Source organism: Emydura macquarii, unplaced genomic scaffold (genome assembly GCF_026122565.2).
Source record: "Emydura macquarii macquarii isolate MOO-44397 ecotype Brisbane River unplaced genomic scaffold, CSIRO-AGI_Emac_v2 contig_2897, whole genome shotgun sequence".
In the NCBI taxonomy this organism is placed as follows: domain Eukaryota; kingdom Metazoa; phylum Chordata; order Testudines; family Chelidae; genus Emydura; species Emydura macquarii.
The window spans coordinates 36,078,699-36,099,624 of record NW_027133034.1 but is presented as its reverse complement, the minus strand read 5'-3'; the positions used below and the strand labels follow the sequence as shown (position 1 = coordinate 36,099,624).

Below are 20,926 nucleotides of genomic sequence, written 5' to 3'. Positions count from 1 at the left end.
GGAGAGCAGGGTATGTAAAGGCAGAGGTATGAAAATGCTAGCCCTTCCTATAGGTTGAAGGTCTCCATTCTCTTCAGAAATCCCTAAATCACTTCTGAATATTAACAACTTCTCTAAATAAAATTCAGCATCAAATAATTTCACAGGCTCTACTTTGCTTACAGCAAAGGCTGTTATAGTGGTTACAGAAAAAGTTAGCAAACAGGAAGGCCCTTTGTGGGATTTTGAGCTGAGCAGATTTTGATTTTTAAGTAGTAATTTAATTTCCCCGCTTCTCAGTCAAACTGAAAACTTTGGTATAAAAGTAGGATATGGCTGAGGCCTGATGGTTTGGATTTAAGTTGGGGCTTGGAGTTCTAATCCTCTCTTGGTGTCCAGCTCTCTCTTTCCTCCAATAGTTATTGATGCTCTTCTTTCCCCTGACCCTCCAATATTTCCTTGTTTCCCTCGCAATTCCCCAAACAATTCCTCCACTCTGCCACACCACATGCACACCTTTAAAAATCCACTCAAAGGGCTCAGTTCATACAGGGAAGTCTGTGGTATAGATGGGTGTTGTACCCAGGTCTCTGACTAGCACCCTAACCATCAGACCATTCTTCCTCTTGGTGGAACAAAGAAGAAGAAGGACCTTAGGAATGTTTTTGAATAGCTACAGAATCTGAATTTCATAATATTCGTGCTCTTTTTAATGGGCTATTTGGTTTTCAAGTACACCTCTGTAAGAACCTCGCCAAAGGAAGAAAAAAAACCCCATCCAAAACAAATTATCTCTAACTGATACATTGGCTACTACCATTCCAGCCACTTCTTGCAAAAAGCAGATTTATTCCTTAAAACTGAAAATTCCTTCCCAGTACTTGTGAAAAAATATATAATCTTGTTCTATACAGCAGCCTTAATACCCAAGACAGAAATAGATAGCAGGTGACAGAGTGGATCTAGCACAGCTCAGCTTTCATTAGATTAAAACAATGATTAATTCATAAGATTGATGCCTAAAAGTTATTTTAGAGGCAGCATGAGCACGGAATGACTGGAAATTCCCAAATAGACACCAGCGCAAAGCAGAGTGAGTAAAAGCACACCCACTGGAACACGTATTTGTATGCCCTATCACAGTGCATATGACACGTACTTAAGCAAGGCTTTGGAGACACAAGCAGGTGGGTACAAATAAGCAGCTGAGCCCAGATCAACCAATTAATTATTTTTGTTATTGGAATAAACAGTTGATAGGGAACATTTCACATCAAAGGAGAGATCTAAGGACAGAGAAATAGGAAGTCTCTGAAAACAGCTCTGTGAGTAGAGGAATAGCATTCAGAGACCGCAAATTTATATGAGATCTTTCTCTTTGAAATAGAAGAGAGGAGGAAGAGGCCCTTAATTGCCCTAACAACAAAGCAGTGTCAAAGATATTCAAATGATCATGCCGGGATTCAGCTTCATGATCTCTATTGCTCCCCTTCCCTTTTCCTCCGCCTTTTTTATATGAATGCTGTGTGGGATTCTCTGTGAAGCTGACTGAGCATCTTGGCGATAGCCTCACAATATGATTGTTGTACCCCTCCCCCGCCTTACTTTTGCTGTCTATTCAGGCAGTGGCCTTCCTTCCTCTGCTTTCTAGCAGGCCCAGCTCCACCTCCTTGCAGATTTCTGGGGGCACTGGGTGGCTGTTTTTCCAGCTTCCTTTTTCTGCAGGCCAAGATGTCTGAACACTGCTCCTAAAAATCCACATGGTTGCAGGAGTGTAAAATGGAGAATTTCTTGCATGGTTAGGTTCTATAACACCAATGAAAAGATCCTACAGAGTTCAATGTCTGTAACCTCATGAACTAGAATCTACAACAATCATTAAGGTGTAGATATTTGCAGATAACAAAAAACTGCTCAAGATAATTAAGTCCGAAGCAGACTGCGAAGAATTACAAAGGAATCTCACAAAACTGGGTTAACTGGGCAACAAAATGGTAGATAAAATTCAATGTTGATAAATTCAAAGCAATGCACATTGGAAAACATAGTCCCAACTATCTATATAAAATGATGGGGTCTAAATTAGCTGTTACCACTCAAGAAAGATCTTGGAGTCATTGTGAATAGTTCTCTGAGAACATCCACTCAATGTGCAGCGGCTGTCCAAAAAGCTAACAGAATGTTGGGAATCATTAAGAAAGCAATAGATAATAAGACAGAACATACATATTGCCACTTTATAAATCTATGGTATGCCCACATCTTGAATATTGCATGCAGATCTGGTTGCCCCATATCAAAAAAGATATATCGGAATTTGAAAAGGTCCAGAAAAGGGCAACAAAAATGATTAGGAGTATGGAGAAGCTTCCATATGAGGAGAGATTAATAAGACTAAGACTTTTTTGGCTTGGAAAAGAGGACTGGGGGGGATATGATAAATGTCTATAAAATCTACAAAATCATGATTGGTGTGGAGAAAGTAAATGAGGAAGTGTGCAGTATAGCTGGTCACCATGATATCTATTCTGCCAAAAAGCCTTACAATACACATTTTGGAGATGTGGAAAAAGACTCATCCTTTGGAGTACAGGTTGTTTTCTTGTCATGAAGATGGCTTTTTCCTTCATCTCCCACTTAAATGAGGAGATTTATTAAGAGGCAGTGAGTCAGGTTAAGGATCTTGGTACCACATCAGACTGTTGCTTTCCAAGGGAAAACCATACTTAATATGTAGGGTTTTTTTAGTTGTACAGTCTGGGCGGTTTTTGTTTTTTTTTCCCTGTGATATGTGTATAACAGCATGTTTTCAATGCAGTACAACATTTGTTCACTGGTTGGAATGATCAAATGTCGTTCTCAGGACTCCCTACATTGGTTTCCAAGTGCCTGATAGAGGGCTAGTGCTGTTGTTTTTTAACATAGGCTTATTGTCTCTTTGAGATCTCCACCATACATTTTGCCCTACTAAGTATCTAGGCTCAGAGACTATCCCATTTTGGCAAACTGAGGGCAGGTTTACACTAGAAGCGCAACATCAGTGCAGCTGCACCAATACAACTGTGCTGCTGTAGCACATCTGGTGAAGACGCTCTATGTAGACAGGAGAACATTCTCCCATCGGCATAATTACTCCACCTCCATGAAATATGGAAGCTATGTAATCAGGAGAGGGTCTCCCACCAACATAGCACTGGTGTGGACAGTGCAAAGACCGCTGCAACTTGCATCACTCAGAGGGTGTCTTTTTCACACCCCCTGAGCAATGTAAGTTAGATCGACTTAAGTGGTAGTATAGACCTGCCCTCACTGTTACATTTTAGGTCAACAAGTGATCATTTCTTTGCTGTGATAAGTCTTAAAGAGTGAACTACATTCTCCTTTGATATTCACCTAGTCAATCCCTCTCCAGTGACAAAGAACACCTTCAGACTTTTTATTTCAAAAGGTATTTTTCACTATCAGCCATGTTTTTATTATCCTCCTTTCTAAGCTTTTCACACCCCCTTCTTTTTATAGTGAATCTCTTCAATTAATTTCATTCATTTGAAATTTTAATGAGGATGGGGGGGAGGGTTAATCATGTTTTCACTGAATTTTAATTATGTTGTGATGCTCTGTGGCTTCCAGAGCGCTTTTGTAAGGATGTGAAGAGAAAAACTTTATCATTAAAATGATTATTTTCCAAGCTGACTTAGAGATTAGGGTTAGACTGGTTTTGCATACAGCACTTTGTCAATGTCCAGCCCTGGCACGAGGCTTCCATCTATCTTTTGACTTGTGCAAACAAACATACAAACAAACAACACCTAAGGTATTACCAAAAAATGGAAATCCCCAAACCTGCCAGCAATAAAAAAATAATTAGAAGAAATTTTACAGTGCTGCATAAGTGAAAACAAAAAGATTTCCATCACATGTTTGAAACCACTAGGGCACTCTTTAGGGTTTGTGTTAGAAAAAACAAACTAGTACCATGAACCTGTTACATGGAAATATGGTAGAACACTTTGAAAGCCATAAAGAACATAGATGGGTACAAATAGCCTGTCATTTTTTCAACAGGGATTTTGTGAAATTTATCGTACTTCAGATCTCTAGTGCAGTGCATCTAAAAACTGTATTGATAACTATTCTCTATTTCTGTAAAACATAACATCTCAGGCCTAGACCCAGACAAAAGACACTGGGAGCTTTGCCTGAGTAAGGAATGTAGGATTGGGTCTCTTACTTATTATACTCTCAGAAGGAAGAGTGGAGAGCAAAAAGAATTAAAGAGGCAAAGTTGATCTAAAACTTCTTTTAAGAAGAATAACTATCTATAACTATTTCAGACTGCAGGTCCTTCTCTGCATTCCTTTTTTTTGTTGAACTGAATGAGAGTTCTGGGTATTTGAAGAATGCAGGAACTGGTTCTATGTGGCCACAGGGGAAATATTATTTGTCAATTAGAAGACATCTATTTATTCTTTATTTTCCTTAGCAATAATATCTACTCACCAGAATATCTTACAATAAGAAAATGGTGGCACTTAGACCTCAATTCAGTAAAGCACTTAAATGAATATCTTTAAGTGTTTTATGGAAATAGGACCTAAGTTTTGGATAAAGAAAGTAAGGAAAATTATTTTGATTTACTGGAGTAAATAAAATAATGAAAGGAAAAATATAATATTTTGAAGTACATTCTAATTCTTAAATATGTTCTTCTGAGATAGTAATAATTAATAATACCAACTCTTATATAGCATTTTTCATCAGCAGATCTCAAAAGCACTTTACAAAGGAGGTCAATTTCATTATCTCCATTTTATCACATGAAGAAAATGAGGCACAGGGATGGATGCCCCAAGGTCACCCAGTGGCAGAGTTGGGAATAGAAGCCAGGATTCCTGAGTCCCAGGCCCATGCTCTCTTTAGATATCAGTGTAAGTTGTTTTTGAAGAGTGCTTTGTATCCCTGAGCCTTGGTTTTAAATCAATTCCTGAGCACTGAAATAACTTATTTAAAATATTGTTCATTTTTCTTTTCTTAGAACGCATTATAAGGCAACGCAAACTGGGAAGGTGGACATGGATGAGATGATTTAATAATAAATAGTAGTCATCAATATTTAGCACTCTGCTTGCTTCCTTTTGCTCCAGAGCACTTTGCAAATATTAATATTAATTTTACTGAATGCAAGTTTCCTGTTTATTTTGATTTCGGTTATAGACTTTCCCATCTCTAATTTCTAGGATTCTCTGAAAACTTCTTTAGGGCTGCAAAAAAAATCCAAGAGCTGTTGTTTAATGTATGTGAGAGAGGAGGGGTGCTCAATCTCATCATTCTCTTTGAGCAAAACACATGCACATCATTCCAGTAGGAAAATGAAAATGGATTCAATCTACCACTTAAAACTTAGTTATTTGTTACATAAGTATAAGGGAAACTGTGATCCTGAAAACCAGGAACATATTCTAAGAATTGCACCTGTGCAACTGAGAAGGGAATTTGGCCCATTATGTTTTAATAAGAAGCATGCTAATCTTAATTATATAAGATCTGTATGTGTGTACCAAGGCTTGTACATTTTTAGATGAGGCAAGTCTCTTTAATGACAGCTTTCTTTATTGTGTTATTCTCAGGGCCAAATTTTGATGCTTGTATACAGCCCAAATAATTGGATCTGTGCACAGGAGAACTATGCATGAGGTAGCAGAGGTACCACATACTTCCCTCATACCCACTGGGCAGGCTGCTAAAACACTCACACCATCCACTCTCCCATGGCAGTTACCACAGCTTCAGTGCTCCAGTACAATGGGTGGCCTATTACATGGCCTATGTGTTTGGGCAAATGGAACCACATAAATAGTGGCTCACTGATCATGACCACAAATTCCTCCTCTGTTGGCCCTGCTTGCAGAAGCTGCCATGGAGTTATGCTCCACCAACATGTGTGGTTTCTACGGATGTTGTGGAATCACATTGGTTCTGCCGAGTTTGGGGTCTCCTGCAGTCTCCTTTGTAGTTGTGTAATTGTGAAGTTATTTTCTATGTGCTACATCATTAAGAGTAAAGAGCACCCCTAGACTGGCACTCCCTGTGGATTATTTTACAATGGCTAGTGTTACAGAATGAGTCACACACTGTGCTCTCTCATGGAGACTTTATATTTGTTCCTTCTTTGTTTCCTTTGATCTAAAATGAATGATAATCGAGATTAAACTCTTACGCTGTGTCTATGAAAGAACACAACACTGATGTAGCTGAGTGGATTGGGGAGAAAATAGATAAGAAAAGCCCAGGAAAAAACATGAAATTAATAAATAAAAAACCCCATAGACAAGTTCCTTATGTCAAAACATTTGTATGGCTGTTTATTTTCAGACCTTCCATTTAAACGATTTATTAGGTGTAGTGGTCTAAGTTCTACTGAAAACATTATTGTCTTTTAGCCTGCCCTTTTAGGGAGAGCAAGGGCAATGCAGTATGTGCTGCTGCAGTATGCCAGCCAGGACTTTCTGATGACACTGTGCTAGCTGAACTTCCTTTTAAAGATGGAAAGCTCGGCCTTCATTTTTTTCTCATTTTTGCTGCGACAAAACGGTCATGAAAAATTCAACGTACATTCTCCTTTCTCCTGTGACCTTAAGAGAGAACATACAGAGCTCTGAGCTCTCTTTGACGTCTTTAGCAAGTCTTCCGCTCCAGACTGCCTACTGGCTTTTGTAAACAGTGATGCTGCTCGTAAAGTTTAAGAAAAATATGACAATTAGTGCTGTGTGTTAGTAACTTTTAGAGAAATGTCAGCTGCTCTGTGCTCGGCGTATCTTATACAGTATTTGTCAAACACTTAGCATTTCACCTCAGATCACTCACATGTTGGGAGGTGTAACATTTTCAGGGTAACAGTATCTGTATTCCTCATCAATGGTCCACCCAGGGCACTCACTTAAAAGTTTCCGGCTCCCAGCCGTCAACTCTCTTGGGTGGAGACCTGCGACTCACACCCTCCTTACCATGGTTTTTCCAGGCTAGATGGTTCCTGGCACACACTGCAATATACTCAACAGTCAAACTGTGTAAAGCTCAGCATCTGTGCTTTGCTTTCTCTTTGAAGGCTGCAAACAGCGCATTTGCCCACAGTTACAAGTTACCACACGACTCTTTATAAGCAAACACATTTATTCTTAAGGTAAAAGTATTACACAGAAAACATATTAAAACAATGATAGTTCCTATACACATGCTAGGAGCTTACCAGAGGTCACACATCAGTCTTAAGGTCAAGTCCTTCCAACCCTTCTGCAAGGACTGGGGGGCCCCCTGAGACAGAAGGTCCTGCCCATTTGCTGTATCAGAAAGGTGGCCTTGAGTCAGTTTAAACTCAGGCTATTTATCCAAAAGTCCTTTCTTTGTCTGTTGGTCCCTGGAGGAACTAGTCTGAACTAGTATACGTGAGTCTCCCAGGTGGTGGCACCCCTCTGGTTTGGTTACAATTGGCTGATTTGCCTTAATCACCACCCATTGCTTTTAGTTTCTGGAGAAACTGTGGTACTCATCCCCCATATCGTAGAGCACAATCATGCATAAACCATTCATTTAAAATAATGGACCCCAAAGATACTGCATAGGATAACAATATTTATCACAGGAGGAACTGACCATATCTCTGTGGCCTTATGGGCTAAACACTGATGTCAGCTCCCTGGCAGTCTGTCCTAGACTTAAGAAAGTACACTTGCCACTGAAAGCCAAATAGAGTAAGGGGGAGTTCCGATGAGCCATAACTCCAGTTTCTATCATTCTAGCTTTTTATATTGAACCAATCACAACAGTAGCTAAGCCAATCACACACACACACACACACACACACACACACACACAACACACCCTCTTTGGTATAACACACCTGCTAGAGCAATGTTTCTCAATTAAATTTGGCCGCGGAACCCTTTTTAACTTCTGCAGGGCCATGCGATACCCTCCGCTGAAAAATCCGGGACATCTTCCCCTTTTCGGCAGCACGGTATCAGCTGTTTTCGGTGGTGCTGTTTCAATTTTTCGTGGAACCCTGAAATTCATCTCGTGGAACCCCAGGGTTCCGCAGAACACCAATGGAGAAACACTGTGCTAGAGTAACTCTCCTGTATAGCCCCAAGAGGGAAGGTAGATGGATTCTTCCAAACCTGTAGGTCTATGATCTCTTTTCTTTTTCTATCTTAAAGAAGACATGCATGTTAGTGGGAGGCATCCCTTATCACTGGTCATGGGAGAATGGGTGTAGAGGCCCTCATCCTGTACCACTCATGGGAGAGTTATTGGGGAGGCTTCCCCATTCTCATTAGCAAACTCCTTGGTAGAGAAGCTCCTGCCTTTCATCACCATTTTTCAGTGAGTTTTTAGCTCACTGCTTGCTCCTGTCTTCCTCTTTCTGGCTGCAGCTAGATGTATGTCAGTGAGAGATCAATATCTCTGGGTCAAAGACACGACCCCTTAAAAATTCTGCACTGACTCACTGACATGCAGAACTAGAACACAGTTTTTGAATGACGTGAGCTCCTGCAGTCTATCTGTTTTCACTATGCTGCTTCATAGCTGATCATAGCCAGGTTCCCCCGAACACTAGCTATAGTCAGAGTTGGTCAACTTACTTGGGAACAGGGAGCTAGAAGAATTTTAATCTCCCCAGGTTTACATATGACATGAAGTGTCATGGATCAGCCACAGAAAAGGATTTATTGAGTATTCTGATTTTAAATATTAGTTTGCCTTTTTCATACTCTGCAACAGCCCTCGGTTCCCTACTTGCAGCTTCTATATACAAAAATTGTCTCATATTTTGTTCCAATAAAGCTCCCTCCAAAGCTGAAAACAATTTTAAAAGACTAGTAGTTTTTTACCTTTACTATTAAAAGGCATACATTAAGAAAGCTCTTTTACACTCTGGATGAAATCCTGGCCCATTGAAATCAATGGAAAAAATATACCGTCTCAATGGCACTAGGATTTTACCCTAAATATTTAATTTTCTATCTAATTTAGATCTCTCAGCTATTCCACTTAACATGTTTTTCCTACGTGGTTCCTGGGAGAGAGGCACCAACTCATTTTGATTAAGAAGTATTTCTTTATATCTTTGTAGCTTCTCTCCTACTAATTGCAGCCGGTTCATTATCTTCCCTATTAAATATCAGCCTCGGGGTTTATGCCCTGTCCCACTCACTCTCTGCAAGAGCTGGGTGTCCTACAATCAATAGTTAGTATTTGTATCCCTTCTCCTGATCCAGCAGGCTGACTTGGATAGTCTGATTAATTCTGTGCACAAAGGATGCTCATTTTGCAAGACTCCTCTCAGTAAACTAAAGACAGGTCACTGAATCCTTTACACTAACACGATAGCTGACCATTCATGGAATAATAGATTCTGAGTGCTGCAGTTACCTCTGGTTTTCTGACTAAAAAAAGAGAGTCTGCATACTAAATTCTTATTATTTGTTAGCACCAATGTCAAAATATTTCTGAATCTTCATCAAGAATGGGAGAAAGGAACTGTGGCCAGATAGAGGGTGGAATCCTAGCCCTGTTGAAATCAATGGGTGTTTAGTCTTCAGTGCGGCCAGAATTTCACCCACTGTCATTACTCAAGAAGAACTCCCAAAGAAATCAGTGGGCATCTTGTCTGAGTAAGGATGGCAGGATCAAACATTTGAAGAAAGGCTGACTGGATGTGGGAGATCTAGAAATATATTAGCTTAAGCTGAAGTGGATGACCCTAGGATTACATTAGGAGTGGAGTAACATAGAATTAAGATCAAGGCACTTAAAAATTATTGGTCTGATTCTTCAGTCTTTTACACCACTGCAACTCCACTGACTTTAATGGATTCATTTTTGATTTATACCAGTGTAAGTGAGAGGAGAATCAGGCAATGTTTGTTTTAATGGGAGTTCTATTGGTGATGGCTGAAAGATTTTGATCTAGTATGTGGAGATTTGAAGCTGACTTTCAGTTGGTGAAAATAGCATAAATGTTCTTGCTCAAATGGATATTGAAGATTTTAGGAGCAGCTGGAGAGATAGAGAATATGCGGCACATCCCCATGCATTTGGACAAGAAATTAAATATTCACTTCAGAATAGAGCTGCATTTTTCTCCCTCGTCTTCTGTCTTTGGAGTAACACTAGTCAGGTCAGATGGCTCATTGCTCATTGCCTCATACAGGGTTATTAAAAAACAGAACAGTTTACTTGATATGTACATGAAAGTGCAAGATTTACATATAACCCTAATTGTTAAGCAACATATTCAAATTAAATCACTTTCATTGATGAGAGAATGACACTTAGTATTCAGAATATAGCATCTGAATACATTGAGTAAATTGTATGTGCCAAAGAATCCACGCATTGCCTGACTGCCTGACTAGAAGAGTTATTCATACAATCCACCACGGAAACTGCTAAGACAACTTCAGGATACTTCCAGAATACCAATGTCCTATTTATACTGGGCTTTGAAAGCCATTTGAACAGAGTTTATATGCCATTTGAAAACAGAGTTTATATGCAGAGAAGAAGGATGATCTTGTGGTTCAAACATCAACCTGGATTCAGGAACTTTTTGTTTGATTCCTGGCTCTGCCACATACTTCTTATGTGACCTTTAGGAACTCACTTCATCTTTCTTTGCCTCAGTCCCCCATCTATCAAATGGAGATAGTAATAATTCCTTTCTCCTACCCTTTGTCTGTCTTGTCTTTTTTGATTTTAAGCTCTTCATCACAGAGGCTGTCTCTTACCATGTGGTCTGCAAAGCACCAAACACAATCAGGTCCCAGACTCATCTGCAGGTTCTAGGTTCTACAATAATACAAATAATCAACTGCAATTTAAACACAGTTGCAGCTAAGAGGTAGGCAGACTGGATCCTGATTTTTAAAATAGTTTTCACAAACAATTTGACCCCGTCCTCAACAGCCAGCCAAATCATGCCTGAAATTTGTTTTGTTAGAATCACATTTAAATTCCAGTTTTAAACATGGTTCCCGGTCCGTAGTGGGTTTTTAACTCATATTGCACTTTTTATTGGGATGTGATTTTGGTAAAGGTGAGTCTCAGTTTTCCACCCTGCAGAGAGGACACAGACTAAAATGCAGATAATTAATCCTTACTATTTAGTGGTTGAAATACACAGCAACAAGCTGCATATTTAATTGCTGTCACTGCGCGCAATCACAGAAATGGCTTGCACAAATTTTGTACTCTCCCCCACATTTTGCAAATCTGAGACACACTGTTTAGAACTCTTTACAAACATTAAGACAGTAAGCATGATTATCCCTATTTTGTAGAGGGGAAAATTCAAGCAGAGTGATTTAGGTCAAAGACCTCACACTTACATATCAGTGTCATGACTCTCAGGCCTCAAACTCAGATCCACAAGAACAGCCATGCTTCACCCTCCACTTGGCAGCCTGCTGACAACTGCTGATCCAGGACCCATGAAGCCCAGCCCCAGTTTGAGGCTCCACCTCTGACGTCCCATTGGTGGATTCCCAGAGAAGCCAATTGACCCACCGGCCCTACTTAAGCCAGTAACAGAAACAGGAAGTCATCTGAACAAATGGGACCCACCCTACTTTGAAGTGTATACCGCATGCTCCCTTGGCTTCACTTCCTGGCATCCTGAACTGTCCTGACGCCTGACTTGAGGTTCTGATCTCCAATTTGTCTCCTACCTCTGATTGCCTTGTATCCTGATTCAGATGACTCCTGACTCCTGACTGGACTCTGGCTCTGACACTAGGTCTGGTTGCCCATGACAAGGCCATGACAGTCAGCGACTTCACCGTGAGGTATGCAGTCTTCAGCACCTCTGAAAATTAGACAGCTTATTTAGGTGACAAAATAAATTTAGGAGTAAAATTTTCAAAAGTGCTTACAGGACTTAGGAGCCTAAATCCCACAGACTTCCCCATCCTAAATCCCAATGTTACTCTAGGTGCCTAACTTTTGGCACCCAAATGTGAAAATTTTGGGGCAGTTACTTTTCTCTACTGAATCCTCTGACCCTGGATTCATCATATTCAGTTTTGGAACTTTGGTTAAATAGGTGTTACCTAAACTTTGTTTACTAAAAAACAGAATTTCATGTTTTTAATTGTTATGGTATCTTTAAAGTAATTTACATTAAGAGCTGATATATAGACTTATGGATATATTTATTATAGCCTTGATCTTGCAAGTTGCTGAGGATCTCATCCAAGCGGCCGAGATGCTGAGGACCTGATGTATAGTATCTTCATAGGAAAGTATTATAATACACCTAATGTAGTTAGAACTAATACTACACAGTAACAACTGTGCTTATGGTCACCTGTGAATAACAGTCAACAGGTTTAGTGGCCAGTATGATCCCCAGCCCTGAATTCCTGTCTCGTCCGTAAATGGTCACCTGCAAAAAGTGTTTCTATCTGCATACGGACTTGTCCACCTAGATAAATTGCTTTGTGGGAGACCAGCAAAAGCTGCTGGAAAAGTAAGCTGCTCACCTCACCAGCCCAAGCCCAGAAGCAACGAGACAGAGACTGCAGTGGCATGGACAATGGGTGAAGAAATTCAGACAGAAGTGTTAAAGCAGAGCGCTATAATTTGGAAGACAATATAATAATCAGCCACAGACATGAAGACTTTTCAGATGAGCAAGAACATAGAGAAGAGTTTTCCTGTTATCGTACAAAGTTGAAGGAAATTTTAAGAAACAACAATTATTCACTGTGTGTGAGGGAAAACCTTTAACAATGGAAGGCACTTTAGAAAAGAAAGCGGATATTACCGTGAGCATTATTCTTTCCTGCTGCTTTGATTGTGTCTCCATCTCCTTCCATGGAGCATTTTACAAATGGTCATATTCACTTCCTGTATCTTTTGACTTAGCTTGTTTGCTTTGTTCCGTTAAATTGCAAGCACTTTGAGGTGTTTACCGCCTAATATACAGTCCAAACTATATTTAACATGCTATGTACATGAGACAGTCTAAGAGAGATTTAACTTGCAAGACTGAAGAATGTTCCTTGAAGTTGGACATTCTGCAAAATAAGATGTTGGAGAAAGCAAAAATGACTGGCAAAGCAAGATTGTAAACATTGCAATGAGTTGATTGGTAGTTGCAGAAAGCATTACTGCTGTGTGATAAAACTGCTGATGTCTGCAGGTAGACCACTGTGAACTGGAAATACACACTGCCTGAAAATTTGTTATAGTTGTCAGTCCAAGAGCACATGGAATATGGATGGGGAAAAGTGTTTTTTCCATGGTTCACCAACAGCACTTTAAAAAAATAAATAAAACTGTTTTAGAAAGATACCTGTTAGCCCAAAATGAACAAAGTCTCAATGGTGACCATTATTAACAAGTTGCATTGTCTGTTTCTGTTTAAAACCTGCTTTAAAATTATTATAAAGCATGTATCCAGAGCTTCATTTAGTTAATAAGTGAAGTAACAGTGGGTAAAAGAGACCCCTTTTCAAAGTAGCTTTGGTATGGTTTCCCCTTTTTTGTGACTTGGAAAAAGTCAAAGATAATAATAATCATGGTCTTTTGAATGACTCACTAGCAAAACATTAGCATATTTCTTTGTCTGTCTTGCCAGCCATTCTTAGGTCTGCATTTTAATAAAGGCTACCTACTGAAGATTTATATATGCTATTTCAGTTATTTTCTTGGTCACCATCGTGATATAATCTCCTTCCATGGCAATTTAATTAGAACAGTGAAAGGACTGACCTTTCTCAAGATTTTATTTTCCATCATGCTAAAAATATCCAGCTGGATATGTCAATATGATCTTTGATGCACACAGCACTCTGATGCACTGTGGAAAGAAGAGAAGCATTTGAGAAAAAGGTATTTTAAACAGATTGCAAACTGTATCACTAACTGTCACTTGTAATATTAGTACAGATGTTATGGTCAGAAACAAGATCTTCAACAATGATAGAGAAATAATACCTAGCTCTTATATATCACTTTCCACCAGTAAATCTCAAGTATCATTATCCCTCATTTTACAGATAGGGAAATTGAGGCAAAGAACAATGAAGTGATTTGCCAAAGGTCATTCAGGAGGCCAGTTGTAGACCTGGGAATAGAACCTCAGATCCTGAGTCTCAGGCTAGTCTTCGATCCCCCTCATCCCTACTCCAATATGGACCCCTTCATTTCTCCACAATTTTCATTCTTGGCTGACCCAGAGAGACTTCATCTACTTCATCTTAAATAAATACATTGGACAGTTGTGTGTAAATTTTGAAAGTCACCCATACCTAAATGTGTGTACCCAGTTTAGGCACACAACTCTCACCTGAACAAATGCAAATCAGAGCTGCTTGTGTGCATGCAAGCAAGGATTTTCTATATTTAGGACTCCTGCACCTTTGATAATGCCAGGCTAGAAATTCTTGATCTTTTCCCTGTCACGGAGTTCCAGAAATGACCTTTTTGCATCACACAATTTCACAACAATATAATAATTACACTCCATAGGTTTGGTAATATTTGAATGGTTAGGTTTGATTTGATTTAAGGACCATAAAAACAAGAAGATTTCAAGATTCACAGAAACCTAAGGACTTTTTTTTTTTTTTTACAGTATTCGGGGGAAGGCGGGAGGGGAGTGAGGAGGGTTGTCAGTATCTCTCCTCTTTTATTAGGCTCTCTACTACCTCACTGAAGCTCATTTATCAGGATTTCTCTCTCACCCACTAACTTGAAAGACTATTCTGGTTCTGCTTCTTATCGAGGTTCTGTTCTATGTCTCCTCTCTCCTCTAGCCTCCCCAGACCTCATGGAACCTCTTGTTCCATGCACTTTCCTTCATATCTAGGCCTCCTCCTTGCACCTGCTGAAACTGCAAATCCTACAACTCTACCTGTTTCACAGAGATGGTAACTGTGATAATCTTCAGGCCTAGTAATTTGAGGATGTTTGTAGCGGAAACAGAATATCACAGCTCAGGTGCAAGATATGTTCCTATCACATTGTTGAACTATCACGTACAGAGAGTTTTCAACTGAAATCAGGATGTGAATTTATGCTGTGTCTTTGCAAATGTAAGATAATGTTATACCATATGCTCAAATTCTTTTTAGAGTGGGCACAACAGGCTAACTATTCCTAGCAAAATAGTTGGCTTTTATAATTAGGCTGACTGACAACCCTCCAGGAGAAGTCCTGCCTGTTAACTTAGCCCTTATGGGAAAAAATTAAAAAGCACATCCAGGCTTCTTCAGAAGGCTGTTGTTGCTAAATGCCACTGTGGATCAAAGATCAACCAACACACACAATCCTGGAGAAAAGTCTGGCCAATTTGTGTCCATCTTTGCAGTACATTTCTAATATTAGAAAGAACACAGCTTGAAGTAGTACTTGTAAATAAAAGGAAATAATGAAGCTTTGTTAGAAGATACACAGGATGTGTCTCTCTCAGTTATAATGCTGCCTGCCCTTTCTCAAGTCATTTTAAAGTTCTAGGTGAAAGCCAAACAGTTATGTTAAAGCTATTTACAGTCTGAGCACATGCTAAATATAGATGGCTTACTGATGGTCAGTTGATATCTCATGAGCTGTTGTATTTTCATGTTAAGTTGCTTAATGTTTAATGAGGACAAGTGGAATATACTTTGCCATACACAAGGAAAAATCTATTTTCTTGTTCATAGCATTTTAAAATGATTTATTTTTGAATGACAGTAGCACTTAGAAGCCACAACTCAGTCAGGACCCTATTGTGCCAAGCATTGTACAGACATAACAGAAATGACAGTCCCTGCCCCAAAAAGCTTACAGTCTTAGGATTGATCTTATTCTCTTTCATACTAAGGCCCCTTTACAGTACTCTGGCAGTGTAAAAGCACATTAAAGTGGGTAAAAATATATGTTCAGGCCCTGTTACACCTCCTGAGCAGTGTAAAGTTGATGTAGTATAAATGGTAATCTGGCCCATGGTCCCAAATCTATAACTGAATCCTCACACTCACACAGATCCCCACTGAAATCATCAAGACTGAGGGCAGCTTATTTAGACTGTAATAACATTCAGAGAAATCAGCACTTTACAAACAGAAAGAAGGACCGCATATCTGTCCCAAAGGACTTATAGTATTGAAAGCGTAAGTGAAACAAATGTTGATTGGTTTATTGGGAGGAAGCAAGTACTAGAGCAGGGGTGGCCAAGTAGTCAGAGACGAAGAGCCAAAAAATAGCTATTGATAATGCTGAGAGCCACATTTTCCTTATCCTCTGCCGACAATTCGCGCTGATCCCTCATTTTCAGCAGCAGCTTGTCAATTTCAGAGCAAAGAGCTGCAAATAGCAAAGAGCCGCATTCAGAGGAGAAAAGAGCCGCATGCGGCTCGCGAGCCACGGGTTGGCCACCCCTGGACTAGAGGCTAGGTCATCCAATCTGGAACTTGGGAGACCTAGATTTAGTTCTTGGCTCTAGCATACGCTTTGTGTGTGTCCTTGGGCTACTCACTTAAGATACCCTGTTCTCATGTGTAAAATGGGGAGAACATTTCTTTACCTCACATGGTTTTGCAAGGATAAAATGTATCAGTGATTGTGAGGTGCTCAGATACGATGGTGATGAGGGCCACAGGAGTACCTAGACAGTTAGATGGATTGTGCACATTGGAAATACGGCAAAATACCAAATGTAACAAGACTAAATGGTAGGGAAAGAGAATGTATTCAAGCTTCCAAACTGTTATTACAGAATTTGGGGAGTGTAAGAGAAAGATATTAAATGTCAGAAGTCCTTGACATGCCCATTTAACTTATAGGAATGACTCATACCAATTTTGAATCAGCATTATAAAATAGCTTTGCACACTGCTGAGAGTTTTCACTTCTGACTGCAGTAATGGTAATGCAAATAATTGTTTCAATTTACCATGACTTGGTGCCCTCAAATTAATAATAATACCTTGCATTTCTATAGCACCTTCTATCCAAAGATCTTAGGGTGCTTGGAAAACATTAATGAACTGAAACTCACAACTTGTCTGTGAAATAGCTAGATATTATTATCCCCATTCTATAGACAAAGAAGCTTCAGAACATAGCATCCTCATTGGAGACATCTTGAGTCTGATTTTCAAAGGTGCTGAACACCTCCTCTAATTTCATTTGGAGTTGTGGGCACCTCGGCATATCTGAATATCAGGCCTTACTCCTACCAAGTGGGGGTGGTGCTTAAAAACTGGAGGTCCTTGAATTAGAGGCCACTTTTGAAATTTGGTCTGAAGTGACTTGCCCAACTTGTCACAGAAGAAGTCATTGTCAAAGCCAGTAATAGAGTCCAGATCTCCTGCCTCCTGGTGCTGTGCTACATAAAACCATGCACTCACTCTAAAACTCTTTAGGCCTTCGGTGAGAAAGTTGTGCTTAGATAGTTTGTGTATATTTAAATAAATGTAGTTCAATTTTGTCCTGTGTTTGTCCAGTGCCTAGAACAATAGGATCCTGATCCATGACTGGGGTGACTAGGCACTACCTCAGTGCATATAATAAAACATCCCCTATGTGTATGTGAAGTAATGGAACATGCACCTCAATGAGGATTAAACCTGCTGATAGGGTGGGGGTGTTTACCTTAAACACTGTCTGCCTGATCCAAGGTGTCTGGGCACTACCACAATATCATCACCAGGCTGGATTCAACTTTCCACTGTTCCAAGGAGTTGCCATCATTCTGGTCAATAGAATAATTCCAGCATCTGCGCTTCTCTGGCCCACAGTCTCCTTTTCACCCTGTAAATGTCAGGAAAATAAAATGATTCCATTTTTTAATGGATCAAAAAATGGAAATGTTTCCTATATTTTTGTGAGTATTTAAAAATATTATGTAATAACATAACATAAATGTGGGTACGTCTAAAGTGTCAAGCTGTCGGGATCCCAACAAGGGCAGTCATGGCCAAGGGTCAAAGCAGGGGCAAACCCAAGGTTAGGAGTAGCCAAGGAGTTCATAGGCAGTTCCAGGCCAGAGTCGATACTGAGGTTCAGAGTCCAACTCAGGTTTCAGGTTCCAAGCTGAGGTCAAGCCAGGAGTTCAAGAACATAGAACAGGAATGGTCATGGTAGCTACAGAAGATCCACCCTGTTGCCTGGACACTTCCTGGAATGCCCCATTGGTTTATATAGGGCAGGGAGCCAATCATGAGCCGCGGGGCTGCTGCCGATTAAACCCTTAAGGCAGGTTGGTGTCCACAGTGGGTCATGGGGAGTGGAGTGCAGGTTGTTTACAGCTGCTGATAGGTGGCAGCCTGAAGATGTTAACTGCTTGGTAGCTCTGCAGGCACCAGTATCTGTAAAGCATTAATCTGTATCGAGGAGTGTGCACTTCTCTTTACTGGTTTCTCAGATTATTGTGGTAATATGAGGATGCATGAAACATAACTGTTAATGACAGTGTGATAATTTAATTTGCCTGGCTCCCATTCTGGCCAATAGAGGACACTCTGGTGCACATAGGATCTATGTAGAAGCTGCAAGAGGCCATGGAAGAATTCACTTAGCACAGGAATAACGGAGACACAATGTAAATAGCCTTTATGCTGTTCCCCTTCACAAGGCCTGATGTAAGGATGTACTGTGGATGAGATAGGTGTGCCCACAGCACTGAGCACTGTGGGAAATTCTGCAGTGCCTTGTAGCCCATAGGCTGGGGAAACTGCCATAAGTTAGAGCATCCCCTGCAGCTACTCCAATGCACTCTGGAGGTCATTTCAGCAGCCTAGAATCCAGAGGTACAAAAGTATCATAACCTTTCCTTGTTATATTATGTGGGAAACAATGTGGTCAGATGCATTAAAGATGGGAACAGTTAAACTGTTTCCCCCCCACACACACACTTGCTCTGTGCCTCAGTTTTTCCATCTACAAAATTGGCATAGTGACATTTATCCTCTGTATGAAAGCCCTTTGAGACGTTCAGATGCAAGGTACTATATAAGTGCCAAGTAGCAGTGATATTAGAAGTGATGGATGATGTCTGTAGGAGGTCAGAGCCGCCCCTTCCTGTCTGTCTGGAAGGGAGGCCATGCCCCCTCAGTGTTGCACCTAAAGAGACAGGCTTGAAAATGGGGGACTAACTCTTGTGGTTTTGGCCCTCAAGCAGGGCAGAGCATATAGGCATTCTGTGGGCTTGGGCCCTCGGGCAGGGCAGAGCCATAAATAGTCTAGGGGCTCAGGCTCTCAGGTAGGGCAGGGCACTAAATAATCTAGAGGCCCAGGCCCTCAGTCAGGGCGGGGCAGCAAGCAGTCTAGGAAGCTCTGGCCCTTGGGGCAGGGCAGAGCCATTAAGTAGTTCAGGGGCTCTGGCCAAATGGCAGGGCAGAGCCAGCAATCAGACCTCCTGGCCTACAGTGGGGTAGCTGCCGCCCCAGAGAGGGGGGACCAGGAAGTAGGGGGACATTGACCTGCCTGACTCCACCAGGTCCCAGCCCAGGGCCCTAACAGTGGTGGAGGATACCACCGCTGGGTCAACAGGGTCCCATCTGATGCACGCTGACCTAGTATCGGGCCACAACATAATCAGACTATTGTCTGTGTTCCCTGGGCTACTTCCTACCTTCCTCCTGTGGGGTACCTGGAGCTTGGGGTCATCAGTCTCCCCTGGGCAAACAGCTAACAGCAGCCCCAGCAGTTCCTTGGCATCCCAGGCAGCGGGCAGCTCCTCAGTATCACAGGCAGCTGGGACTCAAGCTCTGGCAGTGGAGTAGAGACATCCCTCTCCTCCGGCAGCTCCAGTCCAACTGAGCTTCAGAGCCTGTCTTTTATACTTCCTCTTCCTGTCCACCTCTGCTTCTGGTGGGGTGGGCGTGGATGTCCCATCCGTCTCCGAAAGAGGCGACGCCCTTTCGCTACAAGGCCATTATGATTAATGGAGCCCAATCAGTGTTTCTGTGGATGTCTCACTCAAATCATATTGGTAGGTTTTCATGCAGCAAGAACGTCAGAGTGAGGCATAGACAGTGCAATGCTCAGTTGGCTTTATTAATGGCATTCATGCAGGAATGATGAACTCAGTCCTTTAGCAACTGAAAACAGCAGACTCATTTGATAGTAATGTGGTGCTGAAAGAAAGCCACACAAGGAGACCTTCCACAGTTCCCATACCAGTTTCTGTGTTGACTTAAGAATTATTGAACATAGCTTCCATCAATTCAAAATGATATCGCTATTGATTATTATCTGCACCATATCCAAAAGGAATGCTAAGCACCTCGCAGGAGGGATAGCTAGTATACATGGCCCAACATTTAGTCTAGATTTTAGATATGACAAATGAGAGTTGTCACAAACAAGAGGATAATAGGATTGGGATTGCAAGTTTGTATAAATAAGGTTATGCAGAAACTCATTTTGTGTATTCCCAGTGATCAAGGTGTTTTACATTTAAAATTAGAATTTAGAATCTAATTTAGAATTTAAAATCATTTTTTATTTTAATTAGATCGATTTTTCCTGCATTTTACAATCCTGAAAGATGCCCAAAAGCATTTTGCAAGCTTTAAATAAGGTATTAATTCACCCACTACTGAAATAAAGTAGCTCCTGGAGTGGAATGCAGCTGCTGTTTATCCAATACATAGCAACACTACCCAGCAGTTTAGGACAGGACTTGAAGAACAATATATCAAGTTAAAATTGCAGCAGATTTCAGATAAGCTGGATATAGTTACCCAGCCTAGAATTTGACTAAGACACTGCATGTAACACTCCTACTGTTGCAAAAAGTACCATGGGAATTTTGATAATCACAAATAGTCAAATTGTCTTCCAGTGAATGAGTGCTGTTTTGCTTGTTTCTCAGCCCAACTCAAATATATTTAAGCAAGCAAACTATAGCCAACTTCAATGCTCTGGGGGGACTGCAATACATTGGCCCTCTAGA

General features: G+C 40.7%; 1 long non-coding RNA gene across 1 annotated transcript; it reads right to left on the bottom strand.

Moving 5' to 3' along the window:
* Positions 1-13,749: 13,749 nt before the first annotated feature.
* On the bottom strand, positions 13,750-19,693 carry LOC137167141 (uncharacterized). Its single transcript, XR_010924018.1, has 3 exons — positions 19,601-19,693; positions 17,620-17,778; positions 13,750-13,840 (listed from the first exon to the last, which is right to left on the bottom strand). It is a non-coding gene; the product is annotated as an uncharacterized lncRNA (long non-coding RNA).
* Positions 19,694-20,926: the final 1,233 nt, after the last annotated feature.